At 43.9% G+C, this 24,778-nt stretch overlaps 1 long non-coding RNA gene across 1 annotated transcript; it reads right to left on the bottom strand.

Moving 5' to 3' along the window:
- Window positions 1-321: 321 nt before the first annotated feature.
- Window positions 322-19,487, bottom strand: LOC148686657 (uncharacterized). Its single transcript, XR_015948730.1, has 2 exons — window positions 18,759-19,487; window positions 322-2,445 (listed from the first exon to the last, which is right to left on the bottom strand). It is a non-coding gene; the product is annotated as an uncharacterized LOC148686657 (long non-coding RNA).
- Window positions 19,488-24,778: the final 5,291 nt, after the last annotated feature.

Raw genomic sequence — 24,778 nt, 5'->3', positions numbered from 1 at the left:
TACCCATTCAGTATGAGAGCAGAAAGCATTGCTCTTGCTTTGGGTTGGCATTATGACATCTTGATGTTGCCAAATCTGATTGGTCCTGTGGCATTGTCACAAAGGCAATTCAGAGCAAGGGCAGCGAGCACTGGAATTGTGGTTTTGTGGCATCATCACACTGACTGTACAATCACATATTGGATGAAAGCACATAGTCAAAAATATGCTTTAAAAACATATAAGATTGAACCATCAAAACAGCAGCCCAGAAATGCAGTGAACAGTTGAGAAAATATGTAGAAAGAGGGTGAAATTCCCCTTTGTACTAAGAAAGGCCCGTTCACATGTAAAGGTGGTATATTTTTAGATACTCCTTTGGTTGTACATAGCTTACATTACACGCTCATGTTCCTACTCCAAAATATGATACATGATCATACCGCAAGATATCAGAAACATCTGCATCCTGAAACATATTATACGTAACTGAATCTGCATGCAGCACTCTTCCACGCACTTCGATGCTAACATAACAGCTTCTCCTGTCACCTGCCCACCCTACAAGAATAGTCAGTTACCCCCACTTGCCTTGTCTCCCCATCTATCATCATTTAAAGCCATTGGCCCCTGCACTTTTCTGCACGAGACTGACTAGGCCTGTCATCTCCACCTGCTGTTTGTGTAAAAACAATAATCATAAATAGGAGGTTAGGAACAGTTCATCAGCACTGGTCACTGATAATAGCTAGGGAGTTGGTGCTGTGGGACTGGTGGAGGCACATAGCTGGGTGGAATTGCTGGTTCCAGTGTCAGGTATTCATCTGCCGGCAGGGGTCCACATCTGGTATTTTCAAAGAAAGCAAAAAATATATCAACAAACAGCTGAAGCCATCATGCAGGGTGGGACAGCTTCCTTTGCCTGTGATAGTATTTGAAGATGAAGGCACAAGGAAAAGTACACAGGGCAGTGTTGGGGGCAGGTGTAGGTGGAAAGCTGCTGGGGCACACACCACTTCAGGAAGCCCACTGTCATGAGGACGCAAGAAAAGTCATGTTAGATCAGGCCAAAGGCCCATCTAGTCCAGCACCCCTTTCTCACAGTAGGCAACCAGACACCTATGGAAGCCCACAAAGAGGACATGAGTACAACAGCACACTCTCTGCTCATGAGTCCCAGAAACCGGTATAGAGAGGCATACTGCCAATGATAGTGTAGGTAGAACATCAGCACCATGGCTAGTAGGCATTGATGACCTGTGTGCTATTCTTAGATTAATAACTTGCAGGATCCAGGAGGTCCATGATCATAAGGTAAACTTAATTAACTATTTGTAAAATGAGGAATCTGTGTTAAAGAAAATCATAGCTTCTCTACCGCTGAATAAGTCTCCTACCCAGAAAAGGGCCCTTCTGTCTCATCTGTTTCACTTAAGCACAACCCACTTAAAGAGTGATTGTGTCTTCACAGCTTTATCTTCCATAAATGTGTCTTACTGTCTTTTAAAGGTTTCCAGGTTGGTAGCCATTGTTACATCATATGGGAACATATTCCATCGCTTAACTATGCGTTGTGTGAAGACAAATCTTCCATTTGTCTCTCCTGAAATTCCCGCCATTCAGGCTCATTGTTCTAGTATTATGAGAAAGTGAGAAACGTTGGTTTCTATCCACTTTCTCCACACCATATATAATGTTATACATCTCTGTCATGTCCACCCTCATTTACCCTTCCCCCCATTAAATTAAAAGTCCCAAATATTTCAACCTTTCCTCACAGGGGAATTGTTCAACCCCCTTTATTATTTTGGTTGCCCTTTTCTGAACCTTTTCCAACTCTACAATATCCTTTTTTGAGGTGCATCCAAGTGTTGTTGCCTCCAGAGCCTTCTGATCCCAATTCTGCTCTTCTCTTCACTTACACTGCCTGTCTGCGTTACCTGTCCTCTCTGAATATGCAAGCTGTTAACAAAGGGGGGAGAGAGAACACTTCCCTTCATTTGCCTTATGATCTCTCTGGACTATTGTGTGGACTGGGCTCAGAGGGAGAGGGCAAGCAAATAGATAATGAAGCCAGAAGCAACGATGAGAGGGACCCACTCAGGCAGGTGGTCCACTAAAAACATCTTGTCCAGGAGCTTTCCAAAATTGGGAGCCAACAATGAAAAGGGTGGAACTCAACTTCATTCACTGCCTGTCTGATTAATGTCAGCCTACCCTGTGGAGGCTCCTAGGCAGAAAAAATATCTTTCTCACACACACACCCCACAAATGATCTCTAATACATTTTTGTAATTTTCTTTCAAGATCAAACCAATATTATTTTGATCTGTTGATCGTGCACCGTGTGATTGTGTTTTCAGAGGAGGATGAGGCTGCAGTTCTGTCCTTTGGCGTCCTCAGTACTTTCTTTGAGTTGTAGGAGGCTTCTTCCACAGTTCCACACTACCACTGTGTTCCTAAACCCTGAAAGATCAAAAGACCGCAAAATATGGTTAGGGCGCTTGAATAACCAGCCAGCTCTTCCGGGGAGGGGGGGGGGGGTTACTACACTACTGATCTAGTCAACAAAAAGATATGGCTTCAGTTATATCTAGATGCTTTGGTGGGGGTGATAGATTGTTTTGAGACTCAGGTGCTCATTCCTGCCATTAGCTCAGGATAATGGGAGTTGGAGGTCCACAGGTTGTCAACTCTGCATTAGCTGGAATCAACTATCCACCTCTATCAAACTCTTCTCTCAGTGCTGGGCAAGAATACCTTGCAAACTGTCTCCAGCCCACCTGATGTCAATTAGCACATTTAAGGAGGCTTACAGAATATTAATAGGGACCCAGGTGGCGCTGTGAGTTAAACTACTGAGCCTAGGGCTTGCTGATCAGAAGGACAGCAGTTCGAATCCCTGTGACGGGGTGAGCTCCCGTTGCTCGGTCCCAGCTCCTGCCAACCTAGCAGTTCGAAAGCACGTCAAAATAGGAACCGCTACAGCAGGAAGGTAAACGGCGTTTCCGTGTGCTGCTCTGGTTCGCCAGAAGTGGCTTTGTCATGCTGGCCACATGACCTGGATGCTATATGCCGGCTCCCTCGGCCAATAATGCGAGTCGGTCACGACTGGACCTAATGGTCAGGGGTCCCTTTACCTTTACACAGAATATCAAGCAAATTTTAAAGGACTAGACTAAGTATTTCTTTCCAACCAAAGGACACAAACTGTCCTGATGGAAAAGGCTATCTGTTCAGCATTAAGGAAACCTTTGCCATCAACTCCCCCTCATCCAGTTCTGGAGTCATTTCTACAAATGCTTCTACCGCAGCCAGCATGCAGATCACCCACCCAATTATGGCTGGATTGAAACCTCACACTATTCAAAAACTAAACTGTTCTTCTGCAAAAGTGGGTGCAGTTACAAGCTGAGAATCAGGGAAGTGTTCCAGGGACTAGTTGGTTGGCATTTGTCTGTCTCGGGAGACAATGGAGGAGTGCACCTTTGGGGGTGAAGTCGGTTCACTTGTCAAGTGATACTCTGACCCATTGAAGCAGGCAGATAGTGGCAGGTCAGCACTTCATTGACCGGGGGATGCTTGGTTTAAGGCAGGCCACAGCTGACCAGTGATATATGATTATCCCTTACATCAATGAAGGCAAACCATAACTGCTGCCTCCCATGTTGTTTTTGCTCTGTTTGCAACACTGAACTGACCAGGTAAAATTATTCATTGAAGTGTAATGCAGGGGTGAGCAACACATTGCCATTTACTACCAACTCTTGCATGGCAGTTGAATAGACATCTAGTGAAAGGTACTTCTTGCCCCACGCATTGCCATATACTCCAGCTCCTGTGTTTTCACACTGCTAGTGTTTGAAGCCGAGTGGACATGATGCTAGCCACAATCTATACCTAGCCTGTAACTTCTTAAGAAATACTTCTGATTGGTGTGCTATTTCTGAAGCCAAGTTCTGTCCAATTAGAAAATGTAAGCTGCAATTAAGTTAGGTGTGTACATTTCCACCAGCTGTTGCACATGTGCAGATGACAGCATCATCTGCTGATGAAACCATGCATCATCAGCATGGTGAAACTAATCAGGTAATGAAGTCCAAGTTTAAAATATCCCCTCCCCTTCTCTAGTGTGAACAGTAACATAAGAAAGTGATTTCAAACACAGCTGGGGAAAGAGTTTCAAGCATCTAATGCAGGCATCCCCAAACTGCGGCCCTCCAGATGTTTTGGCATACAACTCCCATGATCCCTAGCTAACAGGACCAGTGGTCAGGGATGATGGGAATTGTAGTCCAAAACATCTGGAGGGCCGAAGTTTGGGGGTGCCTGATCTAATGGGCACATAGCCCAAACTGCTGCCTGGTCTGCTTCTCTTATGGAACAGAAGGCAGAAATTTGCAGGGCTATGACCATCTTTATTTGTTTTGCTAGCAGTGGGAGCATGCCAGAACTGGAGTAAATGGCAGTGTGTGGACTGGGAAGTACCTGTCACTGGATCTCTACCCAACTGCCATTCATTTTTCTTTCCTAAATTCACACTGTGATTACCAATACTTATGGGAATTCTGAGCTCAGGAGCTAACTGTCACTATCTGTCTACTCAATTATCATTCCTTTTATTTCCTGTGTCACATTGTGAGTTCTGTTCATTTAGATATGGATTGCACCTCACAGCAGTTGGTGAGAATGTGTTTGCTAAGAGTTGCCTGAACCTGATCAGGAGAAGAGATCCATGGCTTGGAGCCTGGAAGGCAGATTCCTCAATTGCCTCACTAAGAATTTCATTTCCCGTAAGGTAGAAGAAGCAAGTTCAAGAACCTGGCTCTCACTGACAGGGATGAACTGATTGATGAGGTGGAAGTACTGGGAACCTTGAGAGGCAATGGTCATGTCCTTCTGGGACTCATATACAAAGGCAAAGGAAAGCTGAGCATAGCCAGACTTGCACTTTGGACTTTACTTTAAAAAGGCTGATTTCAAAAAGCTTAATGAACTACTGAGTGAGATCCCATGGTCAGAAATACTCAAAGAGAAGGGAGTCCAAGGTGGGAGTTTCTTAAAGGTGAAATATCCAATGCATAATTGTAAACAAACAGGGGGGAAATGGTGGGAGGCATCTAAAGAAACCAGTGCGGCTGAATAAGAAGCTTACAGATGAGCTGAGATTTAAGACGGCATGTTTAAGAAATGGAAGAAAGGGCAAATCATGAAGGAAAAGTATACACAAATAATAACCACCACTTGTAGAGAGAACATCAGGTGCCTTAGAGCTCAGAATGAGCTCAAGCCTGCAAGAGAAAGTTTTAAAAAGTTCTGGTTACAGGTAGGTAGCCGTGTTGGTCTGGGTCGAAGTAAAATAAAAAAATTCCTTCAGTAGCACCTTAAAGACCAACTAAGTTTTTATTTTGGTATGAGCTTTCGTGTGCATGCATCTGAAGAAGTGTGCATGCACACGAAAGATGCATGGTATCTGAAGAAGTGTGCATGCACACGAAAGCTCATACCAAAATAAAAACTTAGTTGGTCTTTAAGGTGCTACTGAAGGAATTTTTTTAATTTAAAAAAGTTGTTTCAGCTATGTCCAAAGTAAGATGAGGAACATGCAGTTAGTAGGTCCTCTGGCTCGGCATGCTAGAGGGAACCATTCCTGACAAAGTATCTTGGTCTCTGCTGAGAAAGCATCAAGGCAAGTTGAGCGGATTTAGCACTGCTCGCAAAAACGGAGATGGTCTGAAACTTGAAGAAACACCAAGCTTTTCAAAAGTTTTTTTCTTTTCATTTTTAAAAAACCTTTAGAAAAGACCCCAAGGATAGGAACACCATAAATGGATCTGGGTTCTGACAGGCTGATTGCAGGGTAGGTGCTTGGTGAGAGGGAGAAGAGAGTTGCTAGGATCCTGAACAGTAACAGCTCATCTGAAAGTTGGCAAAACTGACTTTTGTGTCCAGAACTGAGTTAATGTGTTATGTCTGTCCGTATGGAACTTTGTAACGTCAGTGCCCACTGAACAAAATTTATGTGTGCATGCATGCATGATTGGTTGAGAAGAAATCCATGCATACGGATGTGTTGTCTTATATGAAGACATAAATCATGTATGCATTAATGTCATGAAATGGGCTATAAATGGACACAATATTCAAAAACTGATCAAATCATTCAAGGGTGGGAAGTTGCCCAAGCAGGCACAAGCTGTAGCCTTGCAACAGCAGTTAAATAACTGAGACAATACACTGGGGTTTGGTGAATGTTCACCCAAATAACCCTGATTTGCTTCATAATTTGTACAACACACCACATGGGAAGGAGCTTGACAGGTTGCCTGACCGTGTTGACACTCAATATTGGTTGCAAATTAACAATGGGACAACGAAAATGGATTCTACATGCCCTGATAGTAGCCAAGAGACTGATACTGATGAATTGGAAGAACAAATATATAATTCCTTTTAATCAATGGACTGACAATAAGGCAACACTTGCAACTTATGAATGGACTGCTTACAAATGTAGACTTTGTTTGGATAAATATAACAGCATTTGGAATGAGTTTATACAGAATACAGTAGGCTATTAACATCTATACATGTTAAGATAAGAACACTATATCCATTTATATAAGAATGTATGGAAATGTATTACATTGCATTTGTGTGTGTGTGTGTGTGTGTGTGTGTGTGTGTGTGTGTGTGTTTCTGTCTTATACACATCTCTTCCCCCCCCCCTCACTTTCCCCCTTTTCCCTCTGAATAACTTTATTTCTTTATAATTGAAATTTCAATAAAAAAATAAAGTTTAATATTGGTTGGTGCTATTAGGACTGCAGCTCGCTGGCGGAGCATCTGCATTACATGTAAAAGTTTTATTCCCTGGCATCTCCTAGTATCATGAGTGGCATGGAGGTGGCATGATCTGATCCCAAAAAGGGATGGGAGGAGCCCAGAGAATTGGGAGTTTCATGACACTGGGGGAGGTCCTAGTGGGGTGGGGGAAAGTCCGAGAAATCCCAAGCATTGTCCATGGCAGGGGCTGAGAGCATGAAGAAGGATGGGCTGGATACTGGGGAAGAGACTCAGTAGGCTATCAGAAAGAGTGTTCTGCTCTGGTGACATCTGTAGACATATCCCTCCAGTCAAAGAACCACCTTCAGAACCTCCCACTATCTGGGACACACCTCCTTTGGAGAAGGAGGCTGTTGAAAAGAAATCAGATGGTGGCATTGATTCTGCCTCCATTGCCTAGAGTGCACTGAAGCTAACAGACTTTGTAAGCTCAAGTTACAGGTAGGTAGCCGGGTTGGTCTGACATAGTCGAAACAAATAATAATAATAAATTCCTTCCAGTAGCACCTTAGAGATGAACTAAGTTTGTCATAGGTATGAGCTTTCATGTGCATGCACACTTCTTCAGATACACTGAAACAGAAGTCACCAGACCCTTATGTATAGTCAGAGGGTGGGGAGGGGTATTACTCAGAAGGGTGGTGGGAATGGGTGACTGGCTGATAGGAGTGGTAAACCTGTTGACGACTGTTAACGACTGCAATTGGTCTTGCAGGGGTGAGATGGCTAAAGAAAGCTTTATCATGTATAATGAGATAAGAATCCAATGTCTTTATTCAGACCAGGTCTCTCCATGGTTTGTAAGCTGAAGCCACCCAGAGAAGGGACTGGTTGCTTGTACAATCTGGCTTGCTCTGACTGTTTGAAACAGTAATTGCTGTGCTCACTCTATTATTCAAAAAGAAGTTGCAGGGAACATGTTGCTTGTTGGATCCAGGTCTTAGTTTGCACCTAGCCATGCATCTCATCATCTTATTGTATCGTGTAACAATGCCATGCTTATGCACCACTCTGATCTTCAAGCATTGAAGTCTTTGGCAGAAACAAAACTGAGAGTTTGAGTACTTCACTTGGCAGTGAAGGCCAGGGCAACTGATAGGGCTGGGGGAAAACTCCTGCCTGAAACCCTGGAGAGCCACTGCCAGTCACTGTAGACCATGTCAGTGCGCCCTGTTCAGCCCACGTCTTAAGTGTGTGCATGGGCGAGGTGACTGGAGCACCTTCACCAACCTTCCGATCACAGGAACAAAGACACAGTATTCCCAGAGAACAGGTCCTGGTGCAATGACTCACATCTGCTCATTGTGGGCACCGAAACTCAGCAGAGTAAGAGAAGCGGAGCTGTGGGGGTTTTGAAGCATATTTAATTTATTTCTAACAGTCACTACAAAACACTACAGACATACATGAGAGGAGCAGATCCCATGCAGCCATTTTATCTCTACACAGATAAGAGCGAAAACTTTTCAGTACCAGAGATGGAAGAACCAAAGAGCAGCTTCCGCCCCCTCCTTTCTCATAACATGAAAGCGAAGCCAAAGATCAGGCAATTCTTGCAATGGGAGGGGTGAAATGCCAACAGACCAGGCATGGCCAAACTTGGCCCTGTTTTGGGACCACAGTTCCCATCATCCCTGATCACTGGTCCTGTTAGCTAGGGATGATGGGAGTTGTAGTCCCAAAACTGCTGGAGGGCCAAGTTTGGCCATGCCTGCTGTAGACAATGCTAAGTTAGGTGGAGCAAAGATCACACTTGGTATAAGCAGTTTCCTGACATTTCACATTTCCTAATGCCTTGGGGTGATTGGTTTGGAAAGGAAGGGGTGCAACTGGCCCCAATTTCAAACCACTGGAAATGTCCCTTGGGCACATCTTGATGAGTAAACCTACAGGTGTTGTCAGGCCAAGACAGAGGATATAAATATCATCTTGCTCCTTATCTAATGGAGTTTAGCGCTTCACTCAGGTTTTTGCTAAGTGCCACAGAAGCATTAATTAAATGTCACACTTCACCAGCCTAGCACCAGTTCTCTGTTGTGCCACCATAGCAGCAGTGACCTGTTAATAAACCCTTCCCTGCAGTGAGGCCTCACTTGTGTTTTAATTCATTCATACCTGCAATGTCTCCTCACTTCTCACAAGTTTGAGAAAAGAAGCACTTAATTCAGGAAATGATTTTCATGCCCTCTGCCGCTTGTCAGCTTTCTCAGTGGAAAATCTGTGCTATATCTCCAATAAGGTGATCAGAGCGACCCTGAGGACTCCTGCTTGTCATGTGACTACAGCAGCCTCCTTACTGTGGAATAGGGATGGGAGGAGCAATTTGGTTTGCATTTAATGTGAACCTAACTTAATATGCACTTCCCAAAGCAATTCGTTGATCAGAAGGCAGCTTAACATTCAACATTGCAAGTTTATGAATCTGGTAATACAATACACCAACCAAATGTGTGCAAAAATGTATATAATAGGGGAAAGTGTGCATACAAAATGCATTGGGGAGGGGGGTAGAAACTGAGATTGGCAGATTTGCTCCTCCCTGTTTTCAAAAGCTAACTCTTCCAAGATCCTTCCCCACCATGTCCTGCTCTGAGCTTCTGACATTGTGTTTTGCAATACTTAAGGAGAGTAGGCATGGGTACCAACTTGAATAAAATATTGTGGGGGCCCAGGTAAGCCGCGCCCCACATAATCAATCACATGATACAGTGCACACACGCTATTTGAAAGGGAATGCCCATCAACTGGGGGAGGCGGGGTAGCATCCCCTAGTAGTTGGCTCCTATGTTAGTAGACATATAAGGAGGGCCTCTGAAGCTGTTGGGTTAGTGTTTCTGACTAAGACTGGAGAGATCTGAAGGGATCTAGTCCTTGATCTTGTATTTTCTTGTGCCAAGTATACCTCTCCAGTATGTGGAGGGATCATGGGAGTGGATGATTCAATTGTTAAAGAATATTGATAGTTCAGTGTGTGGTGTGAACATAGAGACTACAGGGTGAATTCCTCCCTGGTTTGAAAGTTGTGGGTGCTTTTCATTGCCCAGATAGCCTGGTGCTTGAAAGAAGTCAGTGGCTATGGCACATGTTGGCACCAATGACATAGGTAAATGCAGTCATGAGGTCCTGGAAGCCAAATTTAGGTTGCTGGGTGGGATGCTGAAGGTCAGGACTTCCAAGGTAGTTTTCTCTGAAATGCTACTGATTCCATACACAGAGCCAGGCAGGCATAGCTTTGTGGTCTCAATAAGCGGATGAGATGAATTTGCTGGGAGGAGGGGTTTGGTTTGTTAGGGAGTGGGAAACACTCTGGGGCAAGCTAGGCATGTACAAAAGGACAAGCTTCACTTGAACCAGGATGGAACCAGACCAGGGGTTGGCAAGGTTTACCTCACCTGGGCGAGTTCACTCCAGTGGAGATCCCTCCGTGGGCTGGATTGCATGTGTGTGTGAGCCGTGCACGCCTATGACTTCCGGTGCCGTGGAAGCGAGTCTCTGCGTTGCGCCACACCGGTTTAGTGCAGCGCGTGGGGACTCACAGATCAGGTGGCTTGGTTCAGGGGCGGCTCAGGGGCCAGTTAAACGACCCCCGTGAGCCGCTTGTGGCCCATGGGCCTTAGGTTGCCTACCCCTGAACCAGACTGTTGGCACTTTAAATAAATAAAAAAAAGCTTTTAAACTGATTGAGGAGAGAAAGCAACCAGGACCTGAGGAGACACCAGTTGAGAACTAATCTCTCCTCTGGGGTGTAGATGATAACACCAATGGAAATTTAAATGGGGTAGCAGAGAACCAGACATTGTAAGTGCAGGAGCAGAAGACAGCAATTCAGAGAGACCAAAGTACTGCAAGTCTAAACAAGCACCAAAGGCCCTTAAGAGACAATATACAAGTGTATATATACCAATGTTAGAAGCCTCCAAGCCAAGACAGGTGAACTGGAGTGCTTGGTCTTGGAGGGAGGACAGCATTGATACAGAGAGCATAACATAACCCTGGTAGAATGAAGAGGAGCAGTGGGACATGCTTATCTCTGGATATAAACTCGGTTGAAAGGACAGAGAAAGATGTATCATCTTTCTTGCATGATGCTATCTTCATCAAGGATAGGATCGATTCCACCAAACTAGAAATCTCAAAAGGGGCAGACTTTCCCACAGAATCATTATGTGTGATGATGCCAGGGCCCAAGAGTAATTTTGTACTGGGATCATGCTATCATCCCCCTGAACAAAATGCCCGAGGAAACACTGGGATGGTGAATTAAATCAAGGAAGCTTCTAAAAGGAGAGACATTGTAGGGATGGGAGGGTTATTGGGTTGTTGTTTTTATTTTGATTGTATATTTTGTGGTTTTATATTTTGATTTTATTCTGTGAACCACCCTGAGACCTCTGGGTATAGGACAGTATATAAATTCAATTAACAACAACAACAACAACAACAACAACAACAACAACAACAACAACATCTCCATGCTGCCACAGTTCAGCTACAGTTAAACCTACTTTATCTGCCTTTCTATTTGTTATGGCACAAACCAATGAAATTAATTGTGTAATGCAGAGAATTCTGTAATTATTTATGTAACATTTGGGCATGAAAGGAAGAAGATAGTAAATACTGCTTGTATTTGCTTGCATGATTTCCATTCCCGACTTTGAATAAACACATGAATTGTAGTAATTTCTGCTTCCATTTCCATTTTTGGCATAATTACCCAACATCCCTAGGGAGGAGCTGGATCTTTGTATCATCAAAATTAGCAACGTTATTAGGAGCTGATGTGAATGTCATGTAATATTCAATGAGCACTCTGGGAATTTAGCTGCTGCATGCTATGGCATACTCCATCTGAACACCACCACATTGTCCCTTCTGTCCTTGAGCACTTTGTGTTGACAGTTTTACTACTGAGGTTGGGTTATTTGTGAGCATTCCATGCCACCACTGCTGCTTAAGCAATAGTAAAAGAGTGCTTTCAGACTTGTTGGATAAATATATGCCAGGTTCTTTCCCTGGATGGAATCCAATGTCCTCCTAGAGGAAGGGAAACAGACACTCAAGACAAGGCTCAAATCAGAATTTATTTAGCTAAATAAAATCCAACCTTTGGCTCACATCAGGAAGTGAGGTGGATTGCCTTCATCATTTTCCAAACTGCTTTTAAACAGTTCAGCAAAGCAAATCCCATGTACAAATCCAAATGTAACATCTTTATCTACTTTCCTGCGCTCAAACTGCAAAACTTGTCATAGCTGGATTTCTTCTGCAGGCTACTTGGTTTTGTGCTGATTCATTAAAAAGGTGAGGGCCTACGGCTCCTCTTTCCTCAGCGTGAATGCAGCATATGAGATTAGAAGCCCCTAAACAGCCTTGAGCATTTCTAAGAAACTAGCTTAGAATTATAGAGTTGGGAAATACCCCCAAGGGTCATCCAGCCCAACCCGCTGAAATATAACTTGCCGCAGCTTTAATTTAACAGACTGGTGGCAGCAGCTACCTCAAGTCAATGTATGTTCTTGCTTCTAGGGTTTTGTTTTTAATGCAAAACACCTGCTTCTCAGCAAACGTGCATCTTCTGTGCTTAATTTATCACCTTGTTCATGTCTCAGTAACCATGCCGAGAGCCTTAAACTGGCACATTCACAGTAGTTAGGGGTGTTGGAAGTAGATTTAGAATATAAATAGGGTTTCGGTCTAACGCTCTGAAGACGTATCCTGTCAGGTCTAAAAGGAATCCTATCTGAACATAGCTTGCAGTGCAAATATTCCCATTCACAAACACCTGAGTCCTATCAAACCTTTGCTGGTGCAGAGGAGTCTGCAAACACCCACTTACTTCATACGGTGCCCAGAAGGTCAACTGAAGGCAGGGAGAGAAAATTCATTGCATATTAAAATCAATATTAATTGCATCACCTTAGATGGTGTTACGTAACATTTTTATGAAATGAATAGCACTCGTCAAGTTAGCAAATGACTTGGGCACATTTGTTTTTGTTTGTGAACACTTTGTTTCCGTTTCATTCCATTTATTTTTGTATTTTGGCCCACTGGTGTCCTTGGAATTTACTTCCAGGTAAATGTCTTTAGGATCTGTGCCAGCCAATGGGCTTGTGGACATATTATGATTGTGTAGTATTTATTATCTGAAGTTTCGTTTACCTTACCCCAGGGCAAAAGCAAAATGATCCCAGGAGGTAGTTTGCGCTATTTTTTTCTCCTCTTGGAATGCTTTCATGCAATTCAACTTCTGTGATAAATACTGTATTACTTGGGTTGTGTTATAACTACTTGCAAAGCAATTGCCCTCCATTTGCATTGCTTTCTCCTACCATCATTCAGAACTAGAGATGAAAGAATCTCTTCCCTCCTACAGTCTGTGCCTTACTGTTCTTCTAGATTTTTCTGGAAATACAGGAAGCTGCCCTGACCCAGCCACTGTGATCCACGCGACAGTCACCTGCAGGCTTGATTATTGTAACTCACTCTACGTGGGGCTGCCCTTGAGACTGACCCAGAAACTTCAGCGGGTGCAGAATGCCGTGGCGAGACTCCTTACAGGGTCCTCGCCGTGGGATCACATTCACCCGGTGCTCTACTAGCTGCACTGGCTCCCGGTGGAGTACAGGATCAGGTTTAAGGTGCTGGTTTTAACCCTTAAAGCCCTATACGGCCTAGGACCCTCGTACCTATGGGACCGCCTCTCCTGGTATGCCCCACGGAGGACCTTACGGTCTTCAAATAAAAACATCTTGGAGATCCTGGGCCACAGGGAGGTTAGGCTGGCCTCGACCAGATCCAGGGCTTTTTCAGCCGTGGCCTCGATCTGGTGGAACACTCTGTCACAAGAGACTAGGGCCCTGCAGGACTTGACATCTTTCCGGAGGGCCTGCAAGACAGAGCTGTTCCGCCAGGCCTTTGGTCAAGGCACAGTCTGACCCCCCTCCTTCTGTAATCCTCACTGAACTCTAACCCAATGGTTGCCATTCATTTAATTCTGAATTGATTTTAGAATGTATTTTAATTAATTGACTGTGTGATTTTATGTACAGTGTGCTATTTTTATTGTTAGCCGCTCTGAGCCTGGCTTTGGCCGGGGAGGGCGGGATACAAATTATTATTATTATTAGTCAGATCCATTGGTCCATCTTACTCATTACTGTTTACATTTGCTGACAGCAGTATTCCAGAATTTCAGTCAGGGGTATCCCCAATCCCTGCCTGGAGATGCCAGAGAATGAAACTGGAATTTTCTGCCCTGCAAAAAACAAAACAAAAAAACAAAAACTGATTTAACTGGGACTGTTACTAGGAACACTGGAAGCTGCCTTATACCAACTCAGTCCCATTTCACCATTTCAATCAGTATGGTCAGAGCCAACCTTCCCCAATCCGGTGCCCTCCAGATGTTTTTAGACTCCATCAGCTCCAATTGTCAATTGTCAGAGATGAGGGGAACTATACTGAAAGGTGACATTTTGGGGAAAGTTTGGTCAACACAGACTGACAGGGTTTCAATCGTCATGTCTTTTTTTAGTCTACCTGCTGGGACCCTTTGCATACAGAGCATGTGCCAAGCCACTGATCTATGGTTATTCCCACCCACCCCCAAATAAAATGCTATTAAATGAAGTGGCACTCCTAGTGGGCCCACAATAGGTGTCTCTGTTTTACCTGTTCAGGAAAATGTCCCAACAATTAGTTTTCAGGGAACTGGGCTATTAATTCTCTGTTGTCAAGTATTACCACCGGTCAAGCCATGCTAGTACACACCCCTACGGGTGCAGTACAGTAGATCTGGGATGTTTCCATACAAAACTGAAATGTGTAAAAATTTAAGTACAGTGTCTATTCACAAAAGCAGTTGATGGCAATAAAATATTTCCAGTGCCTGTGTTACTGGCAAAGGTCACCCAGATCTCCCGTTTTTTTGTGATGCCCCCTTTAGCTACTGTTTTTAAAAAGACCACTGGAGACTAAATGTGGGGAGAATTACTGGGTATGATTGTGTATTTCATTGTGCCCCTCCCCAATAATTTGAATATTTAAACTTCCTATCTTTGTTGTGCTAATACAAAACCTGTAGCAGGAGAGAGAACCTTGATTTTGTCCAACTCCTAACTGGATAAAATCAAATTTCTAGTTTAGACATTCCTATCTAGCATTGGCTCAGAACAAAACAGCACTCTTATTTCAATATTCTTTATTGAGGTATGAGGAGAAAGATGGAGGGGTTGGTGAAGGAAAAGAAATGTCAGACTATAGCATCATTTGTTTCGTGCAGAGTGCAAGCGGGGGTGGGTGGGTGGAGCAGAGCCAACAGTTTTTTTTGGAAAAGTACCAGCACAGCAAGAAAGGCAGGTAAGCAGGCGGATTGTTTGCACAGGCTCATTTTAGCAGCAAGGTTTATAAAAGCTGAAGTTACCCCCCCCCCACACACACACCAATGCTGAGTTTTCTTAAATGGGTGAGCTTTTCTGTTGTGGGAATTAACATAATTAACAGGCTGGTAGAGCCAACAAGGCTGGGAAGAGGGACACATTCTCTACCCAAATCCTTTCAGCGTGGCAGATTGGAGGTTTGGATTGTTCGTTAATCATTTAGCTCTGTTTAAGGAGCTATAAGACTGTTGTTTTTGCTGCGTCAGACTAAGACAGCTACTCCTCTGCAGTCTGGACAGGAAAAAAAGTTCCAGTGACAATTATTTGATGACTAGCTTCCCTGTTTTCAACATATTCTCTCTCTTTTTTTGGTATTGTTAAGAGGGCTTGTCTTTGACCAAGGAAGAGGAAGCTGTGGTCCTCCAGATGTTGCTGGACTCTCAGCTCCAGCCAGCATGGTCAATGTTCTGGAATGATGGGAGATATAACCAAGCATGATCTTCGAGACGGATCCAGGTTCCTAATCCCTCTTTGACAGTGATGAAGGGCAACAACATAGCTGCCAAGTCATCCCTTTTTTAAAGGGATTTTCCATTATGCTGAATAGGCTTCCTCGCGAGAAAAGGGAAAACTTGGCAGCTATGGGCAACAACTGCTGTTGTAAATTCACTGAGTTTAACTTTGTCCTGCTTGGAATGTTCAAGTGTATTACGGATCACCCATCATTTCTCATCAAAATAACTTCTCCATTTTAGGAATGGGATTCAGGGCATATACAGCCAGCACTAATCACCCCATGCACTCCTAGCCAGGTGGTCTGTAGGTGCTTGCAGATATGTTCCCTTTAATGTTTTACCAAGCAGCCTTTCCCATGGGCTGCAATCTTGTTTACTTAGGAGTAAACCTCACTGAACATCCTGGGACTTCACTACTATCCACAATAGTTATGTTCTACTTTCACTGTGAGCAGCAATATAACTCTGAATGCCCGTTGCTGGGAATCATAAATGGAGAGAGTACTGTATCACCCAGGTTATTTGTGGATTCCTATAGTTATATGGTTAGCCACTATGAAAACAGTATGCTGGACCAAATGGGCCATTCACCTGATCCATCGTGCTTCTCTCGTGTCTCAAGACATACCAAGGAAGCATGTGTAGAGTTGTACTTTAATAAATCTTCTCTCTTTGCAGTTCATTTTCTGGATTTCCAAGTGTTTGTTTGATCTCCCCCTAACTACAACGCTGTTGTTTCTAGGTGTGCTTCCTAGAGCAGAGACAGAAAACTTTTAAAAGATTGCATTCCTTAATCCACAGTCTTTATGGAGCTGTGTGCCATTGCTGGATGTGACTATGTACAAAAGTGGCTGCAGACAAACAACAAATATTATCACAGCTCAAGAGCACTTTCCAGCCAGGCAAAGGCAGTCAACGAAGATGTTAAGCAGGGCTGGTGAGAGAGGTGTCACCTGGAGAGAGTCCCAAAGGTCAGGTAGAGAGGCCTTGGGGCCTCATTTGATCCCCAGGCCTGTGAATCCTCACCTCTGCTGTACTTTGGCACACACTGTGCAACACATGGCACAGAACATGACAAAGTATTTCAACAGGGACAAGGAAAGTGTTTGGCTTTAAAAATACACTAAAATATGATGAAAATCTCAGACTGCTTCACATTGCTTCCAAGTTTGATTCCAAAAATTTTACATGGTGGCTGAGTGAGCAAATATATAAATATCTTCTGCCTCAACGTGCTTCATTCCATCCCAGGTGCTTCAGTTCTCTGTAGTTTTCACTTCCCCATCTCAAGACACAAGACTATGATTCAGCAAGCAAATGAGCTTCTGGCAGCCAATAGAAAAATTGCAAGTTGCAATATGCATAATTGCATAAGTCCAGAGCAGAAAATTACTTTTCTCAGCTGTCCATCGGAGACTATTCACTCCACAGAATTTTGCAAAAGCAAAACCCATGCTATTTACCAAATGAACCAAGTTCTAGCATTTCAGGGCCTAGGTCAGCACCACGGACAATTCCTTCAATCCAGGGTCACTGTAAACTTCCATTTCACTTATTTGTGCCCCGCTGGCCCAACCCATTTATAGTCTGGTAAAAGCATTTTCTGAAAGCTGTAGCCAGTTAAATCTAGGGATGGGGGAATAAATTTGTCTGGTGAACATTTTAATATTACTGTATTCTGGCTACCGGTAAATCAAAGCACAAGCCAAAGGACAACTATTCTTTGAAAATTGCACTTCTTTGACTTTCGCAATATAGTTCTCTAATCCCTACCCACCCACCCCCACCCCCAAAAAATAAATGCATGCAGAAACAAATTTGCTGTGGAAAGTCCACATAAAATGTGCATATTCATGAAAACAATGTACAAATTCATTATATTCAAGATAATCGCTTGGAGAAAATGCATGTATTGGGCAAAAAAAAAAGTAGAAAAATGTGGATACAGGTGTTTGTGATTTTTTGTTTCTAATCACAAATTGAACCAGAAATGGAGCAAACTGAATTTAAGATTAAGAAAGAGAAACAGAGCTACACCCAATGTTAATTATACTTTTAGTAGACCCATAGAAATTACATGTAATGGGCATTCGTTCATATTATACTCTGTGTATAATATAGCTAACTGCAACCTAGAGAGAAGTCAAATGTGACATATTCAACCCTCTCTTTTCAAATCACAATTTTCCAGAAGATCATAAAAAAAAGTTGATTGTATGCTGTTGGAATTTCGCCCTATTTCAAATCAGGCATACCTTAAAAAAATGTAGTATTTTACTAGGAAACCCAAATGTGTAAGGAACAGGTGCACCTGTACTGTATCAAACGTTTGTCCACACTGTGTTACTTCTTGGTTCCCCCCAAAATACCAACCATTTAATAACTTATCCACACAGCACATGGTTAAACTATGGAATTAACTCCCACGTATTGTAGTGATGATCTCCAACTTCAAAAACTATAAAGGAGAATCAGACAGATTAATTGAGGATAAGGCTATGACCAGTTGGAGGCAGTATGCCGCTGAGTCCTAGTTCCTGGGAATTCACAAGTGAGGAGGCTGCTGCTCTACTCAGGCACTGCTTGTGGGTTTTGTTGAGAATCTCAGGTGAGATACACACACAGTGGAAGTTGCTCCCAGCACCATTCACTACACAGAAGCAGCTTAAGGTCCAAATAGTTTACTGTTGCATAAGCTTTGGGTCAGATTGTGAAGATCCAGGTATTATTAATCCAAAGACAAAACCAGAGAGCCAATACTCCTTTATCAAGCTCCAATATAAAATATATCCATCTAGTCTACGACTGATAGAGTGCACATTCTAAGTTCAAAGTCAAAGTCAATGCTGTTAAATTCAAAAAATAAAATAAGATTCTCACCAGGGTAGTGTCCAATATTGTTTCTTTTAGCCACTTACAAATCTTTCCCTTGCAGTTGGCGGTCGCCAGAAAATGCAAGTTAACTTCCTTTTCAGTTCCCATTTTCGCCAAAAAAACTTTTAAATTAAATAAAATAGATTTTTAAACTGCTTACTGTTCATTCAGCTCCAAATGCTGTTGGGAAAATCTCCTGCTTTCGGTGGCAGCCTGTGACTTCAGCTGGCAGAGCTGTGGTTTAGCCAGGAAGCACTCTCAACCACTCTTCTTACCGCCCCGCCCCCGCCTTTCAGCTGGGTTTTCAGGAAGAAGGCAGGAGGACGGTAAGGTCGGTAGTACAATAGCTCTGTAAACAAACATTTTGGCTTCCCTGCAAATGTCCTGGTCCTCAAACACTCTGCACTTCAATCGGGAGAAGTCTGCACTCGCAGAGCTCAGGCGATGCTGGATTTTGGCATCAATGTCAGCCCTTGTGGAAAGATAACTGACCAGGTAGGAGAAGTGATTGACATTGAGTTGGATTTGTGGTGCTGCAGAGAAGTTATTTTGTACTTGTTGGTGCAGCAATTTGGTTTTTTGGATGTTGAGCAATTGGCCAAACTTTTTGTAAGCTTCTGCGAAGATATTTAGGATGGTTTGGAGGTCATCTTCTGAGCATGCACACACGACGTTGTCATCGGCATACTAAAGCTCTATGACGGAAGTTACGGTAACCTTACTCTTTGCTTTCAGCCTGCTCAGATTGAAGTGCTTTCCATCTGTTCAATATATGATTTCTACTCCAGTGGGGAGTTTCTCTTCGCCAAAGTGTAGGATCATGGCAGCCCAGATTTTATTCCACCAGCCCAGCTAGATGTTCCATTTCGGGGTGGTGGGCTGTCAATAGTTGCTGTCAATTGCTAAGACATTATACTCCAAGCAATAGCACTCCCAGCAGAGATTTCCTACTTGCACACCAGCTTGAACAACATGGATTGAAATGCAGTCACACATGTCTCAAGCAAGTTATGAGTTGCAGTGATTTACGAAAAATCGCTGCAGTCGTGGCATTTCTGATTTCTCACCTGCTTTAGCCAGCATTTATACCCCCCACATCTTTCCAAAGCCTAAATTAGTTTTCCGAAAGAGCATTTAGAAGTCTTTTGCATTCCCCCACTGTGTTCAAAACAACCTTTCTATGTGATAAACATTGTTTGTGTTTTGGGCCTCCAATAGGAATTCTACATTTGTTTTCCTCCACACAGCCCCCTCCTCCTAAAGAGGCTGTTCGCTCTGCCTGCTTAATGCTGTTTCTGCCACACACACCCCTTCCATGGGCTAATGTATCCTCTGTGGAGATGTTCAATGGAGTGAAAGACACACTTCTACTTTTGTATGTTAATTGATGCACTTTTTAATTTTACTTTTGCATATTATTTGAATTTGTATCATTGTAAATCAGTTTCTAAAGAGCCTCGATAAACAGTTAGCACTTGCCAGCTGATCTCACCAATGAGAAGCAAAAACATCATTTGCAAGAAATGCTGACAGAATCCAGATTTCGGTTTCAGGAACACTGAGGCAATGAAGCAATCCTGCCTATAAAAACAGAAGGGGGCTGGTGACCTTGGTAAGAATGCCTAATTCCAGCAGACATTAGCAGGAGTTTGGAGAGTAATAACGCCCCCTGAAGGATTGCATTTTTAAAATGGAAGATCTTTCTCTACCCCCCCCCCAAAAAACACACACACCCTCCGTTGATAGCTTCCCATTCAAATGCATTTGCAAGAGGCTGTTTCTTAATACCCAAAATGAGCTCCAGGGAAGTGATACAAAGAGTAACACATCCACAATTCCCTCTCGATCCCCAGCAAGACGTAAGAATAAAGCCGAAAGGAATACGTAGAGCATTTCAGATTTCACTTTGCAAAGGCACTTGCGGGCCCCAGCATTGACTTTCATCTATAGTTTTTCAGGGCAGTGTGTGTGTGTGTGTGTGTGTGTGTGTGTGTGTGTGTGTGTTCACATGTGCATACACGCATACACACACTGTAAACCAGATTAAATGGAGGACTTTAAAGACCAACTGGTGTAATATGCTATAGATAATGTTATAACTAGTGATATAAATCAGAATAAATGAAAGGGTTTGAAGCATGGGTCGGCAAAATAAGGCCCCGGGGCCGAATCCGGCACAATTGCCTTCTGGATCCGGCCCATGGAATCACCACATGGATCGGGGTGGGGATTCTGATCATTCGGTCTGTGCCATTTCCTCCCCTCCCTCACACACACTGCGGCGGCGCCTCCTCCCTCCCTCCTCCTTGTTTCTCCTCGCCCTGCCTAGAGGAGGAAGGGGGCTGGGCTTTGTTGAGCCGTGGTTGGCTGAGTGCCATTTTAAGCAGCCCTTCTCTGGAGCCAGTCCTTTTGTGCCGCTCATCGTCCCTCCGCTGCTGCTGCTGCCACCAGCCCCTGCCACTCGCAAGGCACAGGTAAGCAGCCACAAGAGCTTGTCCGGTGCTGTGGAGAAGGGGGAGAGTCAGTGGGGGGATTCCCCCCAAATATAGTCCACCCCCCCCAAGGTCTGAGGCAGTGACTAGTAATGGGGGGTGGGGGCGCGCCGCCCCGGGCAGCAGGCTGGGCGGGGTTGACCACCTCCGATGACCGTCGCCTCGTGACACGGCCGCCGCCATCGAGAAGCCCCGATGAAAGTGAGACTGCCTTGCTCGCGGGGTTTGCCGCACCACATGCCTCCTGTGTGCGCATGCGTTGTGCGTCGTGACGCGTGCATTGTGTGTCATGACGCGCAACGGACACCCCACCCCCTGGCGGGGTGCCTTCGGGTTTGCCGCCCCAGGCAGCCAGGCGGCTATCTACACCGCTGGTCTGAGGGACAGTGGACTGGCCCCCTGCAGAAAAAGTTTGCCGACCCCTGGTTTAAAGGCTCTCCAGTCTGGAAAGGGAGGGGCTAACCTGGCAGTGTGGGCATAATTCTCTCAGTTTCTCCTAGGCTCTTGCTGAGGTACCAACCCCCTTTCCCTGGTTTTCAACTGCTGGATCAGGACCCACTCCTGAATTGCATGCTATCTGAAGATGGACCACAACAGCAGTACTGCCACTAATCATACATACGCACAAGTGTGTGTGCATAGGTGCGTGAAGTGGGTCCCCAAATACATGTTGGTTTAGACAGGGGAGTACCAAACCAGAAGACTACTGCCCTAGAGCACTCCAAACAAACCTCTGGTCTGTGTTTATTTACAGCTTATACATATTTTGTGTGTGTGGTGATGGGATCCCCACCCAACTGGACAAAGAGCCTGGAGAGAGAGAGATGGAATTTCCATAGACCACAGCAACTCTTCCTCCCTGACCCTCATGTAGGCCTTGATTCTACACTGAGTACCCAGGTGGGCGCAGGTGGATGAGACCATCCTGCTCCCCCACCCAGGTCTCAGTTATACAAACCAGATTGCCCTTCTCATTCACAATCAGATCATAGACGAAGGAGATTCAGAGCCAACCTGGCACTCAGAAACAGCAGCCACAGACCTGAGGGCTGGCTAATAGGGCAGCCACAATTCTCCAGGTTGGAGTGGGAACTGGTATACAACACAGGCACTGACTGCCTGTGCTATATGCCCCTTACCTGGTGTGCCCCATCTCCCACACTATACCCCCTCACTGCAATTGTCCATCCCCCCACCATAGCTGCCAAGTTCTCCCTTTTTTAAAGGGAAATTCCCTTATGCTGAATAGGCTTCCTCGCGAGAAAAGGGAAAACTTGGCAGCTATGCCCCCCACTCCTCTCCTCCCAGACACATATTTTATTTCTCTTACACACCAACAAAAATAAAACCCCACCAATTAAAATCAGTTTTAATCAAATTGAAATTATTAGGACAAGGCTGACACCATAGCAGATGATGTTAAGCAGCTGGCCCTTGTTCTTGCTCTCCCTCCAAGGTGTGAACCCCTTTGGTGGCACCCTAACTGGTGATACAGCTGCCCCAAGGTAGCCCAGCTTTATGATCCAGTTCAGCTGGCGGAGGGTGAGAGTGGCAGGCATTGCTGTGAACTGCTAAGTCATTAGACCCTAAGATCTCCCTGCAGGCAATGTCAATTTGCACACTAACCTGACCAAAATGGATTGAAATGCACTCACATATGCTGCAGATGCTGCCCACAGACTCCACAACTTCTCACCACAGTCTAAGCAGCACTGTATCTGGACAGCATTAGGATGGAAGTCTATGTGGGAACCCATTTATCCAAGTTTGAATTCCATCACCACCATCATTATTTTATTTGTACGGTATGCTGCCTTTCCATAGTTAAATCCATGCTCAAGGCAGCTTATAGCATGAAAAGATTTACATACAGTGGTACCTCGGTTTAAGTACACAATTGGTTCTGGAAGTCTGTACTTAACCTGAAGCGAACTTTCCCATTAGAAGTAATGGAAAGTGGATTAATCCGTTCCAGATGGGTCCGCGGAGTACTAAATCTGAAGCATACTTAACCCGAAGTAAGAGTGTAATTGGTTCTGGAAGTCTGTACTTAACCTGAAGCGAACTTTCCCATTGGAATTAATGGAAAGTGGATTAATCCGTTCCAGATGGGTCCGCGGAGTACTAAATCTGAAGCATACTTAACCCAAAGTATGAGTGTAATTGGTTCTGGAAGTCCGTACTTAACCTGAAGCGAACTTTCCCATTGGAAGTAATGGAAAGTGGATTAATCCGTTCCAGGCGGGTCCGCGGAGTACTTAAACTGAAAGTACTCAAACCGAAGCGTACTTAAGCCGAGGTATGACTGTACAGTGGTACCTCTACTTACGAATAACTCTACTTACGAATGTTTCTACTTACGAATGGAGCTCTGTCCGCCATCTTGGATGTGGTTTAGATAGGATTTTTTCTACTTACGAATTTTTAGATAGGGTTGCTTCTACTTACGAATTTTTTCTCCCAATGCATTCCTATGGGATTCGACTTACAATTTTTTTCGACTTACGAATGTGCGTTCGGAATGCATTAAATTCGTGAGTAGAGGTACCACTGTAATTAAAAACATAACAAAGGTAGCTGTAAACAATGAAGCACATCAAAAAATACACAACAGAATCAAACAATTTATACATAAATCATAATAAGATATAAAAATAGATACAAAAATTAATATCAATAACAGCAACAACCCCCCCCTCCACATACAGCACCCCAGCCCATGCCCATGAGTCTTTTCAGAAGTTTCACCCTCCCAGGCTAGGTGAAAAAAGGCAAGGAACAGGTCTTCCATGACTCACAGCCAAGATGAAGTCGCTGATATAAGAAAACTGAGACACCATTACCATTTAATATCACTTGTATTGTAATACAGGCAGATACCATTTTGCATGTGTCCAATTGATGTGTGACCGTCGACATGTAGGTCCCTTTGGAGCCAGAAGAGGGCAGAATGAGGGTGGAACAGGGGCATGGCAAAATGGGGTTGAGTGGGGTTATGCACACACTGCCAACATGTGAAGGGGCCAGGAATGGAATTCCCATGCTTCTAAGTAGCTTACAAAACATAAAAATGCTTTGTACTCTCTCTCTCTATATACATAATTAAAATGCATACTAAAAGAATCTTATTAAAACAGCACAGCAATTTAAAAGGATACTCAAGCTGAGAGGATAAGGAAATGTTGGTGTAAATGAGAGCATCTTAAAGGTTGGCAGAATGCCAATACAATTGAGGCCTCTTGTAGGGAAAGTACAAAATCAATAAAAAGAATAGCAAAATGCTCTGGTAACAGACATCTCAAGGAGAGAACATCCCCACCTTTGTATCTTAGATTTCATACAAGGATTGGCATGAGACCCAGGAAAGACTAAAATAAACTTTTATTCACACCTTGCATAACTGCAAGGTTGCAATTCTCTACATATTGATTGGGAGGGGGGAGGCAGGGTAAGTCCCATTGTACTCAAGGGGGCTTTTTTTTAAAAAGCAAACATGCGTAGAATTTCACTTTTATTTATGGAACTTGTTGCCATAATATGTGATGGTGGCCATCAACTTAGATGGCTTTAAAAAGGGAATAGGAAATAATTGATTGAAAATGTATTTATCAGTTCCTCTTAGTCATGATGGTTGTAGGCAGCCTTCAGAAACAAAAGGAGGATGCTATTGAATACCAGGTGCTGGGAA

The sequence above is a fragment of the Zootoca vivipara genome, chromosome Z2, assembly GCF_965207765.1.
Source record: "Zootoca vivipara chromosome Z2, rZooViv2.hap1.1, whole genome shotgun sequence".
Taxonomy (NCBI): domain Eukaryota; kingdom Metazoa; phylum Chordata; class Lepidosauria; order Squamata; family Lacertidae; genus Zootoca; species Zootoca vivipara.
Note: the sequence above shows the minus strand (reverse complement) of the source record. Positions and strands in the feature narration are given on the sequence as shown.